Source organism: Mesoplodon mirus, assembly GCF_964341445.2.
Source record: "Mesoplodon mirus genome assembly, contig: HAP1_SCAFFOLD_968, whole genome shotgun sequence".
NCBI lineage: Eukaryota > Metazoa > Chordata > Mammalia > Artiodactyla > Ziphiidae > Mesoplodon > Mesoplodon mirus.
Window position 1 is genome coordinate 117,474 of NW_028295080.1, and position 18,802 is coordinate 136,275.

The window sequence follows — 18,802 nt, forward strand, 5'->3', positions numbered from 1 at the left end:
ACTGTTGTGGCCTCTCCCCGTTGTGGGTCAAAGGCTCCGGACATGCAGGCTCAGTGGCCATGGCTCACGGGCCTAGCCGCTACGTGGCATTTGGGATCTTCCCAGACTGGGGCACGAACCCATGTCCCCTGCATCGGCAGGCAGACTCTCAACCACTACACCACCAGGGAAGCCCTGGAGTATATTCTTGACAGAAGGAAATTTCCGTTTTGACTAAGCATTGAAGAAAACTGAATCTTTGACTTATCTTTCACATGCCTGATGATTGAAATAATTTTCCACAGAATAACTTCTGGTTTTATACTTTTCAGTTCTTTTTTCTTCTTCACACGCACATGCTTTGAGAGCTGTGAAGTGCAAGACATGGCTATATTGTAAGGTGGTTTTTGTCCTTATGCTTCTGTGTCTTGTGCTAGTTAAGTCAGTAGAGTAGTCAGTAAGAGTACTGAAAGTTATTCCTGTAATGGGATATTATATAGTCAATTACATATGGTGGTGTCTGAAAATCACATAATAGCCTCACTTAAAACATCTCCTTATCCAGATTTCAAAAAAGCCTGTGACCAATCCAATATGATCCAACATAGCAGAATATGATAGAAGGAAAATTGACAAAGAAATAGACGCTGGACTTACCTGATGGAAATTAAAATATCTCACTTTTGACAATTTTGCAAAAACCTATAATTACATGAACTAATTTCTAGGGTTCTTCGTAGGACCTCAAAAGGAACCCATAGAGTTGTGGAACAACAATAGTAGCTACTGTGATGAGAAGCCCGGGCACCGCAACAAGGAGTAGCCCCCGCTCACCGCAACTAGAGAAAGCCTTCACGCAGCACTGAAGACCCAACGCAACCAAGATAAAAATAAATAAATAAAAATAAATAAATTTATCTTTTTTTTTTTTAATTTCTTTTATTTTTTTGCTTTATAACAAATTTAATCAGTTATACATATACATATGTTTCCAAATCCCCTCCCTTTTGCGTCTCCCTCCCACCCTCCCTATCCCACCCCTCCAGGCGGTCACAAAGTACCGAGCTGATCTCCCTGTGCTATGCGGCTGCTTCCCACTAGCTATCTACCTCACGTTTGGTAGTGTATATATGTCCATGCCGCTCTTTCACTTTGTCACAGCTTACCCTTCCCCCTCCCCATATCCTCAAGTCCATTCTCTAGTAGGTCTGTGTCTTTATTCCTGTCTTACCCCTATGTTCTTCATGACATTTTTTTTTTCTTAAATTCCATATATATGTGTTAGCATACAGTATTTGTCTTTCTCTTTCTGACTTACTTCACTCTGTATGACAGACTCTAGGTCTATCCACCTCATTACAAATAGCTCAATTTCATTTCTTTTTATGGCTGAGTAATATTCCATTGTATATATGTGCCACATCTTCTTTATCCATTCATCCGATGATGGACACTTAGGTTGTTTCCATCTCCGGGCTATTGTAAATAGGGCTGCTATGAACATTTTGGTACATGTCTCTTTTTGAATTATGGTTTTCTCAGGGTATATGCCCAGTAGTGGGATTGCTGGGTCATATGGTAGTTCTATTTGTAATTTTTTAAGGAACCTCCATACCGTTCTCCATAGGGGCTGTACCAATTCACATTCCCACCAGCAGTGCAAGAGTGTTCCCTTTTTTCCACACCCTCTCCAGCATTTATTGTTTCTAGATTTTTTGATGATGGCCATTCTGACTGGTGTGAGATGATATCTCATTGTAGTTTTGATTTGCATTTCTCTAATGAGTAAAGATGTTGAGCATCCTTTCATGTGTTTGTTGGCAGTCTGTATATCTTCTGTGGAGAAATGTCTATTTAGGTCTTCTGCCCATTTTTGGATTGGGTTGTTTGTTTTTTTGTTATTGAGCTGCATGAGCTGCTTATAAATTTTGGAGATTAATCCTTTGTCAGTTGCTTCATTTGCAAATATTTTCTCCCATTCTGAGGGTTGTCTTTTGGTCTTGTTTATGGTTTCCTTTGCTGTGCAAAAGCTTTTAAGTTTCATTAGGTCCCATGTGTTTATTTTTGTCTTTATTTCCATTTCTCTAGGAGGTGGGTCAAAAAGGATCTTGCTGTGATTTATGTCATAGAGTGTTCTGCCTATGTTTTCCTCTAAGAGTTTGATAGTGTCTGGCCTTACATTTAGGTCTTTAATCCATTTTGAGCTTATTTTTGTGTATGGTGTTAGGGAGTGATCTAATCTCATACTTTTACATGTCCCTATCCAGTTTTCCCAGCACCACTTATTGAAGAGACTGTCCTTTCTCCACTGTACATTCCTGCCTCCTTTATCAAAGATAAGGTGACCATATGTCCGTGCGTTTAACTCTGGGCTTTCTATCCTGTTCCATTGATCTATCTTTCTGTTTTTGTGCCAGTACCATACTGTCTTGATTACTGTAGCTTTGTAGTAGAGTCTGAAGTCAGGGAGCCTGATTCCTCCAGCTCCATTTTTCGTTCTCAAGATTGCTTTGGCTATTCGGGGTCTTTTGTGTTTCCATACAAATTGTGAAATTTTTTGTTCTAGTTCTGTGAAAAATGCCAGTGGTAGTTTGATAGGGATTGCATTGAACCTGTAGATTGCTTTGGGTAGTAGAGTCATTTTCACAATGTTGATTCTTCCAATCCAAGAACATGGTACATCTCTCCATCTATTTGTATCATCTTTAATTTCTTTCATCAGTGTCTTATAATTTTCTGCATACAGGTCTTTTGTCTCCTTAGGTAGGTTTATTCCTAGATATTTTATTCTTTTTGTTGCAGTGGTAAATGGGAGTGTTTCCTTGATTTCACTTTCAGATTTTTCATCATCAGTATATAGGAATGCCAGAGATTTCTGTGCATTAATTTTGTATCCTGCAACTTTACCAAATTCATTGATTAACTCTAGTAGTTTTCTGGTAGCATCTTTAGGATTCTCTATGTATAGTATCATGTCATCTGCAAACAGTGACAGCTTTACTTCTTCTTTTCCAATTTGGATTCCTTTTATTTCCTTTTCTTCTCTGATTGCTGTGGCTAAAACTTCCAAAACTAGGTTGAATAAGAGTGGTGAAAGTGGGCAACCTTGTCTAGTTCCTGATCTTAGTGGAAATGGTTTCAGTTTTTCACCATTGAGGACGATGCTGGCTGTGGGTTTGTCATATATGGCCTTTATTATGTTGAGGAAAGTTCCCTCTATGCCTACTTTCTGCAGGGTTTTTATCATAAATGGGTGTTGAATTTTGTCGAAAGCTTTCTCTGCATCTATTGAGATGATCATATGGTTTTTCTCCTTCAGTTTGTTAATATGGTGTATCACGTTGATTGATTTGCGTATATTGAAGAATCCTTGCGTTCCTGGAATAAACCCCACTTGATCATGGTGTATGATCCTTTTAATGTGCTGTTGGATTCTGTTTGCTAGTATTTTGTTGAGGATTTTTGCATCTATGTTCATCAGTGAGATTGGCCTGTAGTTTTCTTTCTTTGTGACATCCTTGCCTGGTTTTGGTATCAAGGTGATGGTGGCCTCGTAGAATGAGTTTGGGAGTGTTCCTCCCTCTGCTATATTTTGGAAGAGTTTCAGAAGGATAGGTGTTAGCTCTTCTCTAAATGCTTGATAGAATTCGCCTGTGAAGCCATCTGGTCCTGGGCTTTTGTTTGTTGGAAGATTTTTTATCACAGTTTCAATTTCAGTGCTTGTGATTGGTCTGTTCATATTTTCTATTTCTTCCTGATTCAGTCTTGGCAGGTTGTGCATTTCTAAGAATTTGTCCATTTCTTCCAGGTTGTCCATTTTATTGGCATAGAGTTGCTTATAGTAATCTCTCATGATCTTTTGTATTTCTGTAGTGTCAGTTGTTACTTCTCCTTTTTCATTTCTAATTCTATTGATTTGAGTCTTCTCCCTTTTTTTCTTGATGAGTCTGGCTAATGGTTTATCAATTTTGTTTATCTTCTCAAAGAACCAGCTTTTAGTTTTATTGATCTTTGCTATCATTTCCTTCATTTCTTTTTCATTTATTTCTGATCTGATTTTTATGATTTCTTTCCTTCTGCTAACTTTGGGATGTTTTTGTTCTTCTTTCTCTAATTGCTTTAGGTGCAAGGTTAGGTTGTTTATTCGAGATGTTTCCTGTTTCTTAATGTGGGATTGTATTGCTATAAACTTCCCTCTTAGAACTGCTTTTGCTGCATCCCATAGGTTTTGGGTCGTCGTGTCTCCGTTGTAATTTGTTTCTAGGTATTTTTTAATTTCCTCTTTGATTTCTTCAGTGATCACTTCGTTATTAAGTAGTGTATTGTTTAGCCTCCATGTGTTTGTATTTTTTACAGCTCTTTTCCTGTAATTGATATCTAGTCTCATAGCATTGTGGTCGGAAAAGATACTTGATACAATTTCAATTTTCTTAAATTTACCAAGGCTTGATTTGTGACCCAAGATATGATCTATCCTGGAGAATGTTCCATGAGCACTTGAGAAAAATGTGTATTCTGTTGTTTTTGGATGGAATGTCCTATAAATATCAATTAAGTCCATCTTGTTTAATGTATCATTTAAAGCTTGTGTTTCCTTATTTATTTTCATTTTGGATGATCTGTCCATTGGTGAAAGTGGGGTGTTAAAGTCCCCTACTATGATTGTGTTACTGTCGATTTCCCCTTTTATGGCTGTTAGTATTTGCCTTATGTATTGAGGTGCTCCTATGTTGGGTGCATAAATATTTACAATTGTTATATCTTCTTCTTGGATCGATCCCTTGATCATTATGTAGTGTCCTTCTTTGTCTCTTCTAGTAGTCCTTATTTTAAAGTCTATTTTGTCTGATATGAGAATTGCTACTCCAGCTTTCTTTTGGTTTCCATTTGCATGGAATATCTTTTTCCATCCCCTTACTTTCAGTCTGTATGTGTCTCTAGGTCTGAAGTGGGTCTCTTGTAGACAGCATATAGATGGGTCTTGTTTTTGTATCCATTCAGCCACTCTGTGTCTTTTGGTGGGAGCATTTAGTCCATTTACATTTAAGGTAATTATCGATATGTATGTTCCTATTCCCATTTTCTTAATTGTTTTGGGTTCATTATTGTAGGTCTTTTACTTCTGTTGTGTTTCTTGCCTAGAGAAGTTCCTTTAGCATTTGTTGTAAAGCTGGTTTGGTGGTGCTGAACTCTCTCAGCTTTTGCTTGTCTGTAAACGTTTTAATTTCTCCATCAAATCTGAATGAGATCCTTGCTGGGTAGAGTAATCTTGGTTGCAGGTTTTTCTCCTTCATCACTTTAAGTATGTCCTGCCACTCCCTTCTGGCTTGTAGAGTTTCTGCTGAGAGATCAGCTGTTATCCTGATGGGGATTCCCTTGTGTGTTATTTGTTGTTTTTGCCTTGCTGCTTTTAATAGGATTTCTTTGTGTTTAATTTTTGACAGTTTGATTAATATGTGTCTTGGCGTATTTCTCCTTGGATTTATTCTGTATGGGACTCTCTGTGCCTCCTGGACTTGATTAACTATTTTCTTTCCCATATTAGGGAAGTTTTCAACTATAATCTCTTCAAATATTTTCTCAGTCCCTTTCTTTTTCTCTTCTTCTTCTGGAACCCCTATAATTCGAATGTTGGTGCGTTTAATGTTGTCCCAGAGGTCTCTGAGACTGTCCTCTGTTCTTTTCATTCTTTTTTCTTTATTTTGCTCTGCAGCAGTTATTTCCACTATTTTATCTTCCACCTCACTTATCCGTTCTTCTGCCTCAGTTATTCTGCTATTGATCCCATCTAGAGTATTTTTCATTTCACCTATTGTGTTTTTAATCGATGCTTGATTCATCTTTAGTTCTTCTAGGTCCTTGTTAACTGTTTCTTGCATTTTGTCTATTCTATTTCCAAGATTTTGGATCTGGGAAATAGAATCTTGGATCATCTTTACCATCATTATTCTGAATTCTTTTTCAGGTAGACTGCCTATTACCTCTTCATTTGTTAGGTCTGGTGGGTTTTTATCTTGCTCCTTCTCCTGCTGTGTGTTTTTCTGTCTTCTCATTTTGCTTATGTTACTGTGTTTGGGGTCTCCTTTTTGCAGGCTGCAGGTTCGTAGTTCCTGTTGTTTTTGGTGTCTGTCCCCAGTGGCTAAGGTTGGTTTAGTGGGTTGTGTAGGCTTCCTGGTGGAGGGGACTAGTGCCTGTGTTCTGGTGGATGAGGCTGGATCTTGTCTTTCTGGTGGGCAGGTCCACGTCTGGTGGTGTGTTTTGGGGTGTCTGTGGACTTTTTATGATTTTAGGCCACCTCTCTGCTAATGGGTGGCGTTGTGTTCCTGTCTTGCTAGTTGTTTGGCTCAGGGTGTCCAGCACTGTAGCCTGCTGGTCGTTGAGTGAAGCTGGGTGCTGGTGTTGAGATGGAGATCTCTGGAAGATTTTCGCCGTTTGATATTATGTGGAGCTGGGAGGTCTCTTGTGGACCAGTGTCCTGAAGTTGGCTCTCCCACCTCAGAGGCACAGCACTGACTCCGGGCTCCTCAATTTGGGATGTTGTGTTGTCTATTCATGTATTCCGCAGATGCAGGGTACATCAAGTTGATTGTGGAGCTTTAATCCGCTGCTTCTGAGGCTGCTGGGAGAGGTTTCCCTTTCTCTTCTTTGTTCTCACAGCTCCTGGGTCTCAGCTTTGGATTTGGCCCCGCCTCTGCGTGTAGGTCGCCGGAGGGCGTCTGTTCTTCGCTTAGATAGGACAGGGTTAAAGGAGAAGCCTCTTCGGGGACTCTGGCTCACTCAGGCCGGGCGGGAGGGAGGGGCACGGAGTGCGGGGCAAGCCTGCAGCGGCAGAGGTCGGCGTGACGTTGCACCAGCCCGAGGCGCGCCGTGCGTTCTCCCAGGGAAGCCGCCCCTGGATCCCGGGACCCCGGCAGTGGCGGGCTGCACAGGCTCCCGGAAGGGCGGTGTGGGCAGTGACCTGCGCTCGCACACAGGCTTCTTGGCGGCGGCAGCAGCAGCCCCAGCGTCCCACGCCTGTCACTGGGCTCCGCGCTTTCAGTCGCGACTCGCGCCCGTCCGTGGAGCCCCTTTAAGCAGCGCTCTTAATCCCCTCTCCTCGCGCACCAGGAAACCAAGAGGGAAGAAAAAGTCTCTTGCCTCTTCAGCTGCTCCAGAGTTTTCCCGGACTCCCTCCCGGCTAGCTGTGGCACATTAGCCCCCTTCAGGCTGAGTTCTCGCCGCCAGCCCCAGTCCTCTCCCTGCGCTCTGACCGAAGCCCGAGCCTCAGCTTCCAGCGCTGCGCGCCCCGGCGGGCGAGCAGACAAGCCTTTCGGGCTGGTGAGTGCCGCTCGGCACCGATCCTCTGTGTGCGGATCTCTCCGCTTTGCCCTACCCAGGTATGTGGGGAGTTTCTTGCCTTTTGGGAGGTCTGGGGTCTTCTGCCAGCGTTCAGTAGGTGTTCTGTAGGAGTTGTTCCACGTGTAGCTGTATTTCTGGTGTATCCGTGGGGAGGAAGGTGATCTCCGCGTCTTACTCTTCCGCCATCTTACCCGGAAGTCCCATCTGACGAATAAATTTATCTTTTAAAAAGTAATACTCAGGTTTGAGGCATGAGAAGTTTGATGAGGAGAAATTAGCTAATGTTTGCAGAACTTTTAAAATATCAAACTCAGTCTCTAAGATTTTAGCATTCTATACAACATCGGTTACTTATTAGTGGTTTGGGAAGGCCAATTTAAAATTTTCTCATCTTACTGTATTGAAATTCACGGCCCTAATGTTTTCCACGTTGACTATATGAATGATGAAGAAAAGTCAATCATGTATTTCATTTCCAACTGGACAGAAAACAATATTTTAAAAAGTGTTTGGCCTACTGACTTTTGATTTCTTCTAAGGCAAATGGATAGGTAATTTTTATTCCCTGATTAGGAGAAAAATGGTGGAAGAGGGCAGGGTTAAGAATTAAGATTTCAAGAGCATGAGAGGTAGATGGCCAACCATAGTTCCTAAGGTTCGGTGCCTGTAACTGTTGCCGCCGCTTACGCGTGCCAAAGCAGTGGTACGGCTGCTGCGCTCGTGTTTGCTACCACTAGAAACATTCTTGCCAGTAGTGGCGGCAGCGGGACTCCATTACCCCCTTTTTTCACTCTCTCCAGAAGCTCCAGATGGCGTCTTCCGTGGGCAACGTGGCCGACAGCACAGAACCAACGAAACGTATGCTTTCCTTCCAAGGGTTAGCTGAGCTGGCACATCGAGAATATCAGGCAGGAGATTTTGAGACATCTGAGAGACACTGCATGCAGCTCTGGAGACAAGAGCCAGGCAATACTGGTGTACTTTTATTACTTTCATCTATACACTTCCAGTGTCGAAGGCTGGACAGATCTGCCCCCTTTAGTACTCTGGCAATTAAACAGAACCCTCTTCTAGCAGAAGCCTATTCGAATTTGGGGAATGTGTACAAGGAAAGAGGGCAGTTGCAGGAAGCAACTGAGCATTACCGGCATGCATTGCATCTCAAACCAGATTTCATCGATGGTTATATTAACCTGGCAGCCACTTTGGTAGCAGCAGGTGACATGGAAGGGGCAGTACAAGCTTATGTCTCTGCTCTTCAGTACAGTCCTTCTTTGTACTGTGTTCGCAGTGACCTGGGGAACCTGCTCAAAGCCCTGGGTGGCTTAGAAGAAGCCAAGGCATGTTATTTGAAAGCAATTGAGATGCAACCGAACTTTGCAGTAGCTTGGAGTAATCTTGGCTGTGTTTTCAATGCACAAGGGGAGATTTGGCTTGCAATTCATCACTTTGAAAAGGCTGTCACCCTTGACCCCAATTTTCTGGATGCTTATATCAATTTAGGAAATGTCTTCAATGAGGCACGGATTTTTGACAGAGCTGTGGCAGCTTACCTTCGTGCCCTAAGCTTGAGTCCAAATCATGCAGTGGTACATGGCAACCTGGCTTGTGTATACTACGAGCAAGGCCTGATGGATCTGGCAATAGACACCTACAGGCGAGCTATTGAATTGCAACCACATTTCCCTGATGCTTACTGCAACCTAGCCAACGCTCTCAAAGAGAAGGGCAGTGTTGCTGGAGCAGAAGATTGTTATCATACAGCTCTCCGGCTGTGTCCCACCCATGCAGACTCTCTGAATAACCTAGCCAATATCAAAGGAGAACAGGGAAACAGTGAAGAGGCAGCTCGCTTGTATCGTAAAGCATTAGAGCTCTGCCCAGACTTTGCTGATGCCCATTCAAATTTAGCAAGTGTATTGAAGCAGCAGGGAAAACTGCACGAAGCTCTGATGCATTATAAGGAGGCTATTCGGATCAGTCCTACCTTTGCTGATGAGTACTGTAATATGGGAAACACTCTATGGGAGATGCAGGATGTTCAGGGAGCCTTGCAGTGTTATACTCGTGCCGTTCAGATCAACCCTGCATTTGCGGATGCCCACAGCAATCTGGCTTCCATTCACCAGGATTCAGGGAATATTCCAGAAGCAATTGCTTCTTATCGCACTGTTCTGAAGCTTCAACCTGATTTTCCTGACGCTTATTGTAATTTGGCTCATTGCCTGCAGGTTGTCTGTGATTGGACAGACTATGATGAGCGAATGAAGAAGTTGGTCAGCATTGTGGCTGACCAGTTGGAGAAGAATAGGTTGCCTTCTGTGCAGCCTCATCATAGTATGCTCTATCCTCTTCCTCATGGCTTCAGAAAGGCTATTGCTGAGAGGCATGGGAACCTCTGCTTGGCTAATATAAGTGCCCTTCATAAACCACCGTATGAACATCCAAAAGACTTGAAGTTCAGTGACGGTCGACTGCATGTAGGATACGTGAGTTCTGACTTTGGGAACCATCCTACTTCTCACCTTATGCAGTCTATTCCAGGCATGCACAATTCTGATAAATTTGAGATATTCTGTTATGCCCTGAGCCCACATGATGGCACAAACTTCCGAGCGAAGGTGATGGCAGAAGCCAATCATTTCACTGATCTTTCTCAGATTCCATGCAATGGGAAAGCAGCTGATCGCATCCATCAAGATGGTATACACATCCTTGTAAATATGAATGGTTATAGCAGGTGTGCTCGAAATGAACTCTTTGCTCTCAGGCCAGCTCCTATTCAGGCAATGTGGATGGGGTACCCTGGTACTAGTGGCATGCTTTTCATGGATTATATCATCACTGATCAGGAAACGTCACCTGCTGAAGTTGCTGAGCAGTATTCTGAGAAACTGGCTTATATGCCCCATACGTTCTTTATTGGTGATCATGCTAATATGTTCCCTCACCTGAAGAAAAAAGCCGTCATCGATTTTAAGTCCAATGGGCACATTTATGACAATCGGATTGTGCTGAATGGCATCGGCCTCCAAGCATTTCTTGATAGTCTATCAGATGTGCAAATAGTCAAGATGAAATGTCCTGATGGAGAAGACAACGCAGACAGCAGTAATACAACTCTTCCCAATAGTGTACTGTGGCTGTTGCATTTTCCAGCAGCAGGAGAAGCTAATATTCAACAGTACACACAAAATATGGGCCTTCCCCCGAACCGTATCATTTTTTCCCCTGTTGCTCCTAAAGAGGAACATGTTCGGAGAGGCCAGCTGGCTGATGTCTGCTTGGACACTCCACTCTGTAATGGCCACACCACAGGGATGGATGTCCTTTGGGCAGGGACCCCCATGGTGACTATGCCAGGAGAGACTCTTGCTTCCCGAGTTGCAGGTTCCCAGCTCACTTGTTTAGGCTGTCTTGAGTTGATTGCTAAAAATAGGCAAGAATATGAAGAGATAGCTGTGAAACTGGGAACTGATCTCGAATACCTGAAGAAAATTCGTGGCAAAGTCTGGAAGCAGAGAACATCTAGCCCTCTGTTCAACACCAAACAATACACAATGGAACTAGAGCGGCTCTATCTACACATGTGGGAGCATTATGCAGCTGGCAACAAACCTGATCACATGATTAAGCCTGTTGAAGTCACTGAGTCGGCCTAAATAATGACTGTGTGCCCAGGAGAATTACCCCTGTAGCTGAGCCTCAACCTTCTGGGGGAAAGGGAACTACTTTTTCCATATCATGGTGCAGATGGGTGACAGACAATGATAAGAAATAGCACAGCCAGACTTGCTTCCTGCATGATCACGATAGGGAGAGACCCAAGAGATGCGAAACTGCTGTTCCACAAGGAGTCTCCATCGAATTTTGCAGCAGCCAGGTGTCTGGAGGGTCTGGAAGGTAAGTCTGGAAGGTCTGATCTCCCTTGGTCTCCCAGGGGATGGATGGTTAGTGTGGAAGGGAGATAGAGATTGCCCAGCCGTTTTGTGATTATCACGGATTGATTGAGTCTTCTGAATTAAGTTTTTTCTTTATATTTTGGGTATTGGAGCTTTTAAAAATGTTTGGTTTCAGGTATTTTTATTCATGTGAAGTGTATATGATTCTCTTGAGATAAGGTTTTAAGCTAAAATATTCCTTGTTTTAGTTTCTGAACTCTACCGATAAATGGGGACTTTGCTGGTGTAGTCTTTTTATAGGTTTTATAAACCACTTGAGCCTCTATCAGTCACTTTAGTGTCTGACATAATGTTTGGAACTCTCAGTGCTTTGTTGGTCTGTAGATGATGGCTTCAATTCTTTTTCTGGTCCGTTTCCTTCTTCCCTTCCCCCCACTTTAAAAATTCTCCTGTAACTTGGCTAACAAAATACCAAGTGTGATTCACAACCTCCCAGAGTGTTTCTCTTCAACACATCATCTGGTGCCAAATGAAGATTCTTAGGAGTGCTTATTAATTATGAAGGGCAGAGTTGTGGTACTGTCACTGACGATAATAATAATGGATTTTTGGCCTAGAGTTTTGACCTATTTCACCAGTGTTTTACCGTTGACTGCCCCTCTATGCTGCTTCCAAAAGTGAGAGTGTGTGATAAGATTTTTACTTTCATTTCTAAAGATTGTTTTTTTTTAGGTGAGTCCTGTTCTTCCTTTTTCTTTCAGCAGAAATGAAATCCCAGGTAAGTATAAGTATTCAAATATTTGATCAGTAAGTCACAGTTATCTCCAGTACATTAAATAACTTTCATCAAAAAACATGTTATAGGTGAAAAGCTCTGAAGGACCAGCTATGTATATGATAATTATGTTTCAGGCCTTCTAGGGTATTATATATAATAACTTGTCTTCTGGTCGTGGTCTTGAAGTCTTTATGGATTCAGCCTCAGTAGTAGCGAACTGCACTGCTACTTGGTTTGGAGTACAAATTAGACTTTAGCCCTCCTGGAGGTTGAGTTTTTGGTATTGAAAACCATAGGAATGAAATTATTGTATTTCCTCAAAGGATCGAGGGCTTGAGGCTTAAACAAGCCAACATATGTGTGGGAAGCAGTCAGCCTTGAGAGCAGGCTATGGACATGCCAGGCATGCCGCCGCTGCTCGAAGGGACTGTCCCTACTTGTTCCCCTCCTTGTTCCATTCCATGGGAGATAAATCACCAGGGCCCAGAAATCAGAAAGAATGGAAAATGAGACAAGCCAATCTGTCTCCACCCTGCACGTGCAGGTTATTTTGGATGATTCTGGGTTTATGGGTTTTCTCCCAGGGAAGTTAACCTTGAGCCGAGACAGTCATTAGATAATGTAAACCACCGTCTGGCAACCTTCCCTTTTCTAGTCTATATAATCTGCAACTGTAGCATAATAAAACTTGCCTTGCAACCATCAGTTGTCTTGGTCCTTCTGACCCCATTCGTCGGTGCTACTTCAGTTCCTTACCCCGTCCCTTCTGACCCTGGGCGGTGAAATCCTCTTTCTGAGGCTGGTCCGTGGCAAGTGGCGCCCGAACAGGGACCTGAAGCGTGAAGCCAATGAAAAGAGAAAGAAAGTGCAGGTAAGAGAACCCTTATGCAAAATATGTGTGGACACGAGTAAAAGTGAAACTAATAGAGGCATAAGGCAACAGTCAGAAGTAAAATAAGATGGGGCAAAAGGGCTCAAAGGAGCGTGAATTATTTGCTCCGGTTTTACTTTTGATGCTTCAAGCTCGGGGTAATAAAGTTTCTACCTCACAGTTGACTGAATTTTTGCAGCATATCCATGATGTATCTCCCTGGTTTCCTGATGGCGGCTCTGTGACATAGAAATCTGGCAGAAAGTTGGAGAAGATTTAAAAACTTATTATGAGTCTCGAGGGCCTACTCATACTGCCGTTGTTACATTTAGTTTGTGGAATCTGATAAAAATATGTTTAGGTTCTTCTCATGATAGTGTTGATTTGAATGTAAAGTTAGAAAAACATAAGCCTCTGACAGAAGAAAAGACTGTATTATCAGCTACTGTGTGGCCACTTCCTAAACCGAAAGAGCTAATCAATTTAAATATTTCAGATGAAGAGGAATATTTTGACTTAACAGATGAGGCTTTTAAACATAAAAGAGAGAAATATCCTGAGGATGATTTTCTAATGGCTATAATAGATAAGTCAGTGCAAAAGCTGCAAATTAGTAAGGACTGTCTTCCTCAAAATTCTCCATCTTTAAAAATGCTCAGTCCCTTGCAACGTGCTGTACAAGCAGCAATAAAACGAGGAGAAGATCCTATTTTCTGTTGTCCTGTCACGGAAAGACCTGATCCTAATAATCCTCAACAGGCTATTAGGGAGCATCAGGCTCTTCCTTTTAAAGTTTTGAAAGATTTAAAATCTGCTTGTGCTCAATATGGGCCCACTGCTCCTTTTACTACTGCTATGGTTGACACTATTACAGGAGAAGCTCTTCCCCCTGCTGATTGGCAGTCTATTGCACGAGCTTGTTTAAATGGTGGAGATTATTTAATATGGAAGTTTGATTTTTATGAACGGGCTGCTGAACAAGCAGAAAAGAATGCTACCCATGATATTCCAGTTGATTATCATCTGCTGATTGGGGAAGGACCATATATTTCTTTACAAGATCGATTAACTTATCCCTTTGTTGCTTATCCTCAAATAAATCATTTGGCATTACAAGCCTGGAGGAAGTTATCTTCTACACACAAAACTGAGGATCTTTCAAAAATTAGACAGGGACCTGATGAACCATATGCTGATTTTGTAGATAGATTGTTACAGCCGGTGGGGAGGCTCATTGTGGATGGACTCACTGGTACAATTGTAGTTAAGCAACTTGCTTTTGAAAACGCTAATAATGCATGTCAGGCTGCGATTCGACCTTGGAGAAAACGGGGAACATTGGAGGATTACATTCACCTTTGTGCAGACATTGGGCCTGCTTATATACAGGGTGCTGCTATGGCTGCAGCATTAACTAAAGTGGGGTTTAAAAACAATCCAAAGAGAACAAAGACTAGTTTTAAATGCGGAAAGGCAGGTCATTTTGCTGGAGAATGTAGATCTTTTCACTGTAACCCTGGTCCTTCCTTCCCTACTCAAAACCCTCCAGATGGTCAGAAAATCCCTGGTTTATGCCCTAAATGCAATAGGGGAAAACGTTGGGCATGAGATTGTCGCTCAGTGGCCCACAAGGATGGAACACCACTGTTGGGAAACTCCTCCCGGGGCCTTCCCCGGCCCCAACAGATAATAGGGGCAATGTCTGTGTATCCTCCTCAAACTATCAATCAGACATTAACCAAAAACAAAAACATTCCATATATTTGCTCTCCAGAGAAACAGCAGGAAGCGCAGGACTGGACCACAGTACCTCTGCCTGATATGTATTAACTCCTGAAATGGGTCCTCAGGCCTTCTCTACGGGCATCTATGGACCTTTACCCAAGGGTTTGATGGGACTATTATTGGGAAGAAGTAGTGTCACCATGAAGGGTTTAACTATTATGCCAGGAGTCATAGATTGTGACTACAAAGGAGAAATAAAAATCATGGCACAAACTATTAAAAATATAATAATGATTTCTCCTGGGGATAAAATTGCACAATTGCTACTTTTGCCCTTTGTACCTCATGGACAAATTTTACAACATCAAAAGAGAGACACAAAGGCTTTTGGATCATCTAATGCTGCCTACTGGATTCAGAAGGTAGGGAAAGAACGTCCAGAAAGGAAATGAACCATTAATGGAAAGGTTTTTTCAGGTTTGTTAGACACTGGAGCTGATGTCTCTGTTATGACACAGATTCACTGGCATAAACATTGGCCCGTTAGTCCTACTATTACAGAACTTCAAGGAATAGGACAGAGTTCTTCTCCTATGCAAAGTAGTCAGTTATTATTATGGCAAGATAGTGAGGGCCATTCAGGATACTTCCAGCCTTATGTTTTGCCTAGGCTGCCTTTAAACCTCTGGGGCCGAGATATATTAAAAGAAATGGGAGTATTACTTTATAGTCCAAATTCTCAAGTCTCTAATATGATGTTGGATCAAGGATTTCTTCCCACAAAAGGGCTGGGAACAAATCAACAAGGAACTGTCTATCCTATTGATGTGAAAATAAAAAATGATAGACAAGGTTTGTGTTTTTCTTAGGGGCCTTGGATTCTCCTCCACTCACTGCTGATCCAATTACTTGGCTGAGTGATGACCCTGTATGGGTGGGCCAATGGCCCCTCACAAAGGAGAAATTAGAAGCTGCAGAACAATTAGTACTGGAACAATTAGGGCATTTAGAAATTTCCAATAGTCCTTGGAATACTCCTATTTTTATTACCAAGAAAAAATCTGGAAAATATAGGTTATTACCGGATCTAAGAGCTGTTAATAAAACTATGCTAATAATGGGAGCTCCTCAAGCAGGCCTACCCTCTCCAACAGCCATACCACACAATTATCATCTTTTAGTTATAGATTTAAAAGATTGTTTTTTTCACTATTCCTTTGTTTCCTGAAGATAGAAAACATTTTGCTTTTAGCTTGCCTTCCTTAAATTTTAAGGAACCCATGAGGAGATTTCAATGGAAAGTATTGCCTCAGGGCATGGCAAATAGTCCTACATTATGCCAAAACTATGTGGCTCAGGCCTTAACTCCTGTGAGAAAAAGGTTTCCAACGTTATATCTCATACATTATATGGATGATATACTTTTAGCCACAGATAATATTTCTTTATTAGAGACTGCTTTTCAATTTTTACAACAATCCTTACAATCATTTGGCTTGGTCATTGCCTCAGAAAAAATTCAAAGACAATCTCCATTTTTCTATTTGGGAAAATATATTGATAACACTACCATTAGGCCTCAAAAACTGCAAATTCGAGTTGATAATTTAAAAACATTAAAGGATTTTCAAAAATTACTTGGAGATATTAATTGGCCAAGGCCTTCCTTAAAACTTACTACTGCTCAATTAGAGCCTTTGTTTGATATTCTTAAAGGTGACTCAGATCCTTCTACTTCATGCTCTATGACTCCAGAAGCACTTCAAGCTTTACAAATAGTTAATAGAGCTATCAGCTCTGCACAATTAACTCGAATGCATACTCACCTGCCAATTTCTTTAATTGCTTGTCCAACACCTCATGTGCCTACTGCCATCTTATGGCAAACTGTTGGAATTATTGAATGGATTCATATGAAAACTACATCCTCTAAGGTTATTAACCCTTATTTTGAACTTAGTAGTAAGCTAATAATGCAAGGTAGAACTAGATGCTTACAACTTCTGGGTATAGAACCTTCTCAAATTATTATCCCTTATTCAGTTAGTCAACAAAATTGGCTTTTTCAACATAGTAATGAATGGGGTCTTGCTCTTGCAGGATTTTCAGGTACCTTGGAATGCCATTACCCTGCTGATAAATTGATCCAATTCGACAAAGTTAACTGTTATATCTTTCCTTCTATAATTAGGCAACAGCCTATTCCTCATGTACCTTTGGTTTTTACAGACGGTTCTTCTTCAGGAGTGGCTACTGTAATCATTGACGACGGAACCAAACTCATTAAACAAACTTCCTTGACTTCAGCTCAACGTGTTGAACTGTATGCTGTCATTATGGCTTTTAAACATTTGCCTTCTATATCTTTTAATTTGTTTTCTGATAGTAACTATCTTATCAGCTTATTATTTCTTCTGGAGACTGCGACCAGAGGACATACTAATGACCCTGAATTATCATCCTCTTTTCGTTTGCTTCAACAGCTTATTCGTTCCCACGATGGTCGTGTTGCAGCTCTGCATATCCGTGCTCATTCTAACTTGACTGGTCCATTGTCTAAACTTAATGCGACTGCAGATGTTTTAACTCGATCTACACGTGATCTTTATCCTGTGTGTTTGCCTCCCAAAAATAAAGTTAAAGTTCCTCTTCCTCCTCAATCTCTTTTCCCTAAAGCAGGACATATCCCAATTTACCGTCCTCCTCCTTTCCGTTCGTCATGCTGTCAAGAATGGCTACGGTATTGCATTCATTATCTTCATACTGTTGATACTCATGGTCCATGTCCTGGACACCCTCATATCATGGTAAGTTATGATCAAACTGCTTCACAAGCAGCACAGCAATCGCATGCTTTACACCATCAGTCGGCGGCTACGTTACGCAAAGAATTTTCCCTTACTCGTGAAGCCGCCCGACAAATTGTTAAGCAATGCCCACAGTGCTTACCTCACCTTCCTGTTCCACATTATGGTGTTAATCCTCGTGGATTATCACCTAGTCATTTATGGCAAATGGATGTTACTCATATCCCGTCTTTTGGGAAATTACAATTTGTTCATGTCACTATTGATACTTATTCTGGTTTCCTCTGTGCTACAGCACAGACCCGAGAAGCTACTAAACATGTTATCACTCATTTATTACACTGTTTTGCTTTCATGAACCTTCATTTTACAGGAACCAACATGACTCTTACAGGCCCGGCTACCAGCCGACGAGAGGATCTTAAGGATACCATCATTCGGTATAAAAATGGGCAAGCTATTAATATTAGAGGTCGAATCTCATATGCCTCACCACTTCGGGATTCCGCTATTACTATAGCCAAGGTTCCAGGTGAAGATTCAGGAAATTATTTCTGTATGAAGCATTTACTTGGAGGACAAGGGATACTTATAGTTGGACATAAGGTTACTATTCTTAACAGAAAATCAAAACCTCAATTTCCTCCTTTTATGACCATTAACTTTGCTGGATCCAATTTTGAATGTTGCAATGCATCTTGGAATAATAACCAAATATGGTGTACTACAGATCATACCAAGGGGTCAATTCTTCTCTCTTCTATTCCCATCATAGATAGGTTTATCACATTTCAAAAGAACTGGGATATATGGAAACTAGCTCTAACTTATTCCAATACACCTGTTATAACTTGTGTTGCTCCTCCATATACACTTTTGATTGGTTCTATTAACATTGGTAATTCTTCCAAAGGAGGATATAATATTAGCTGTGTTCATTGTATTTTTAGCAGTTGTATGTTCCCTTCTGCAGGAACACAATCTGTGCTTATACTAAGGCAACCCATATATGTTATGGTGCCTGTACATCTGAGAGAACCTTGGTATGAAGATACGGGAGTACAGGCATGGGTGGAACTCTCCAAAGCCTTGCAGAGAAGGAGACGCTTTATTGGGTGGCTAATAGTAAGTTTACTTGCCTTGGCTGCTCTGTCTGCTACCGCGGCTACTGCCCGTCTTGCTCTTTCACAGAGTATTAATCATGCTCACTTTGCTAATCAATTATCTCAAAATACCAGTCTTGCTTAATCTTTACAAAGTCACATAGATTTACAGATTAATAACAAGTTAGATGAATTTAAAAATGCAATTTTGAGGATTGGAGATCAGATGGCAGCATTAAAATTGAGGATGCGTTTAGCTTGTCATGCAAAGTATACGTGGATTTGTGTTATTTCTTACA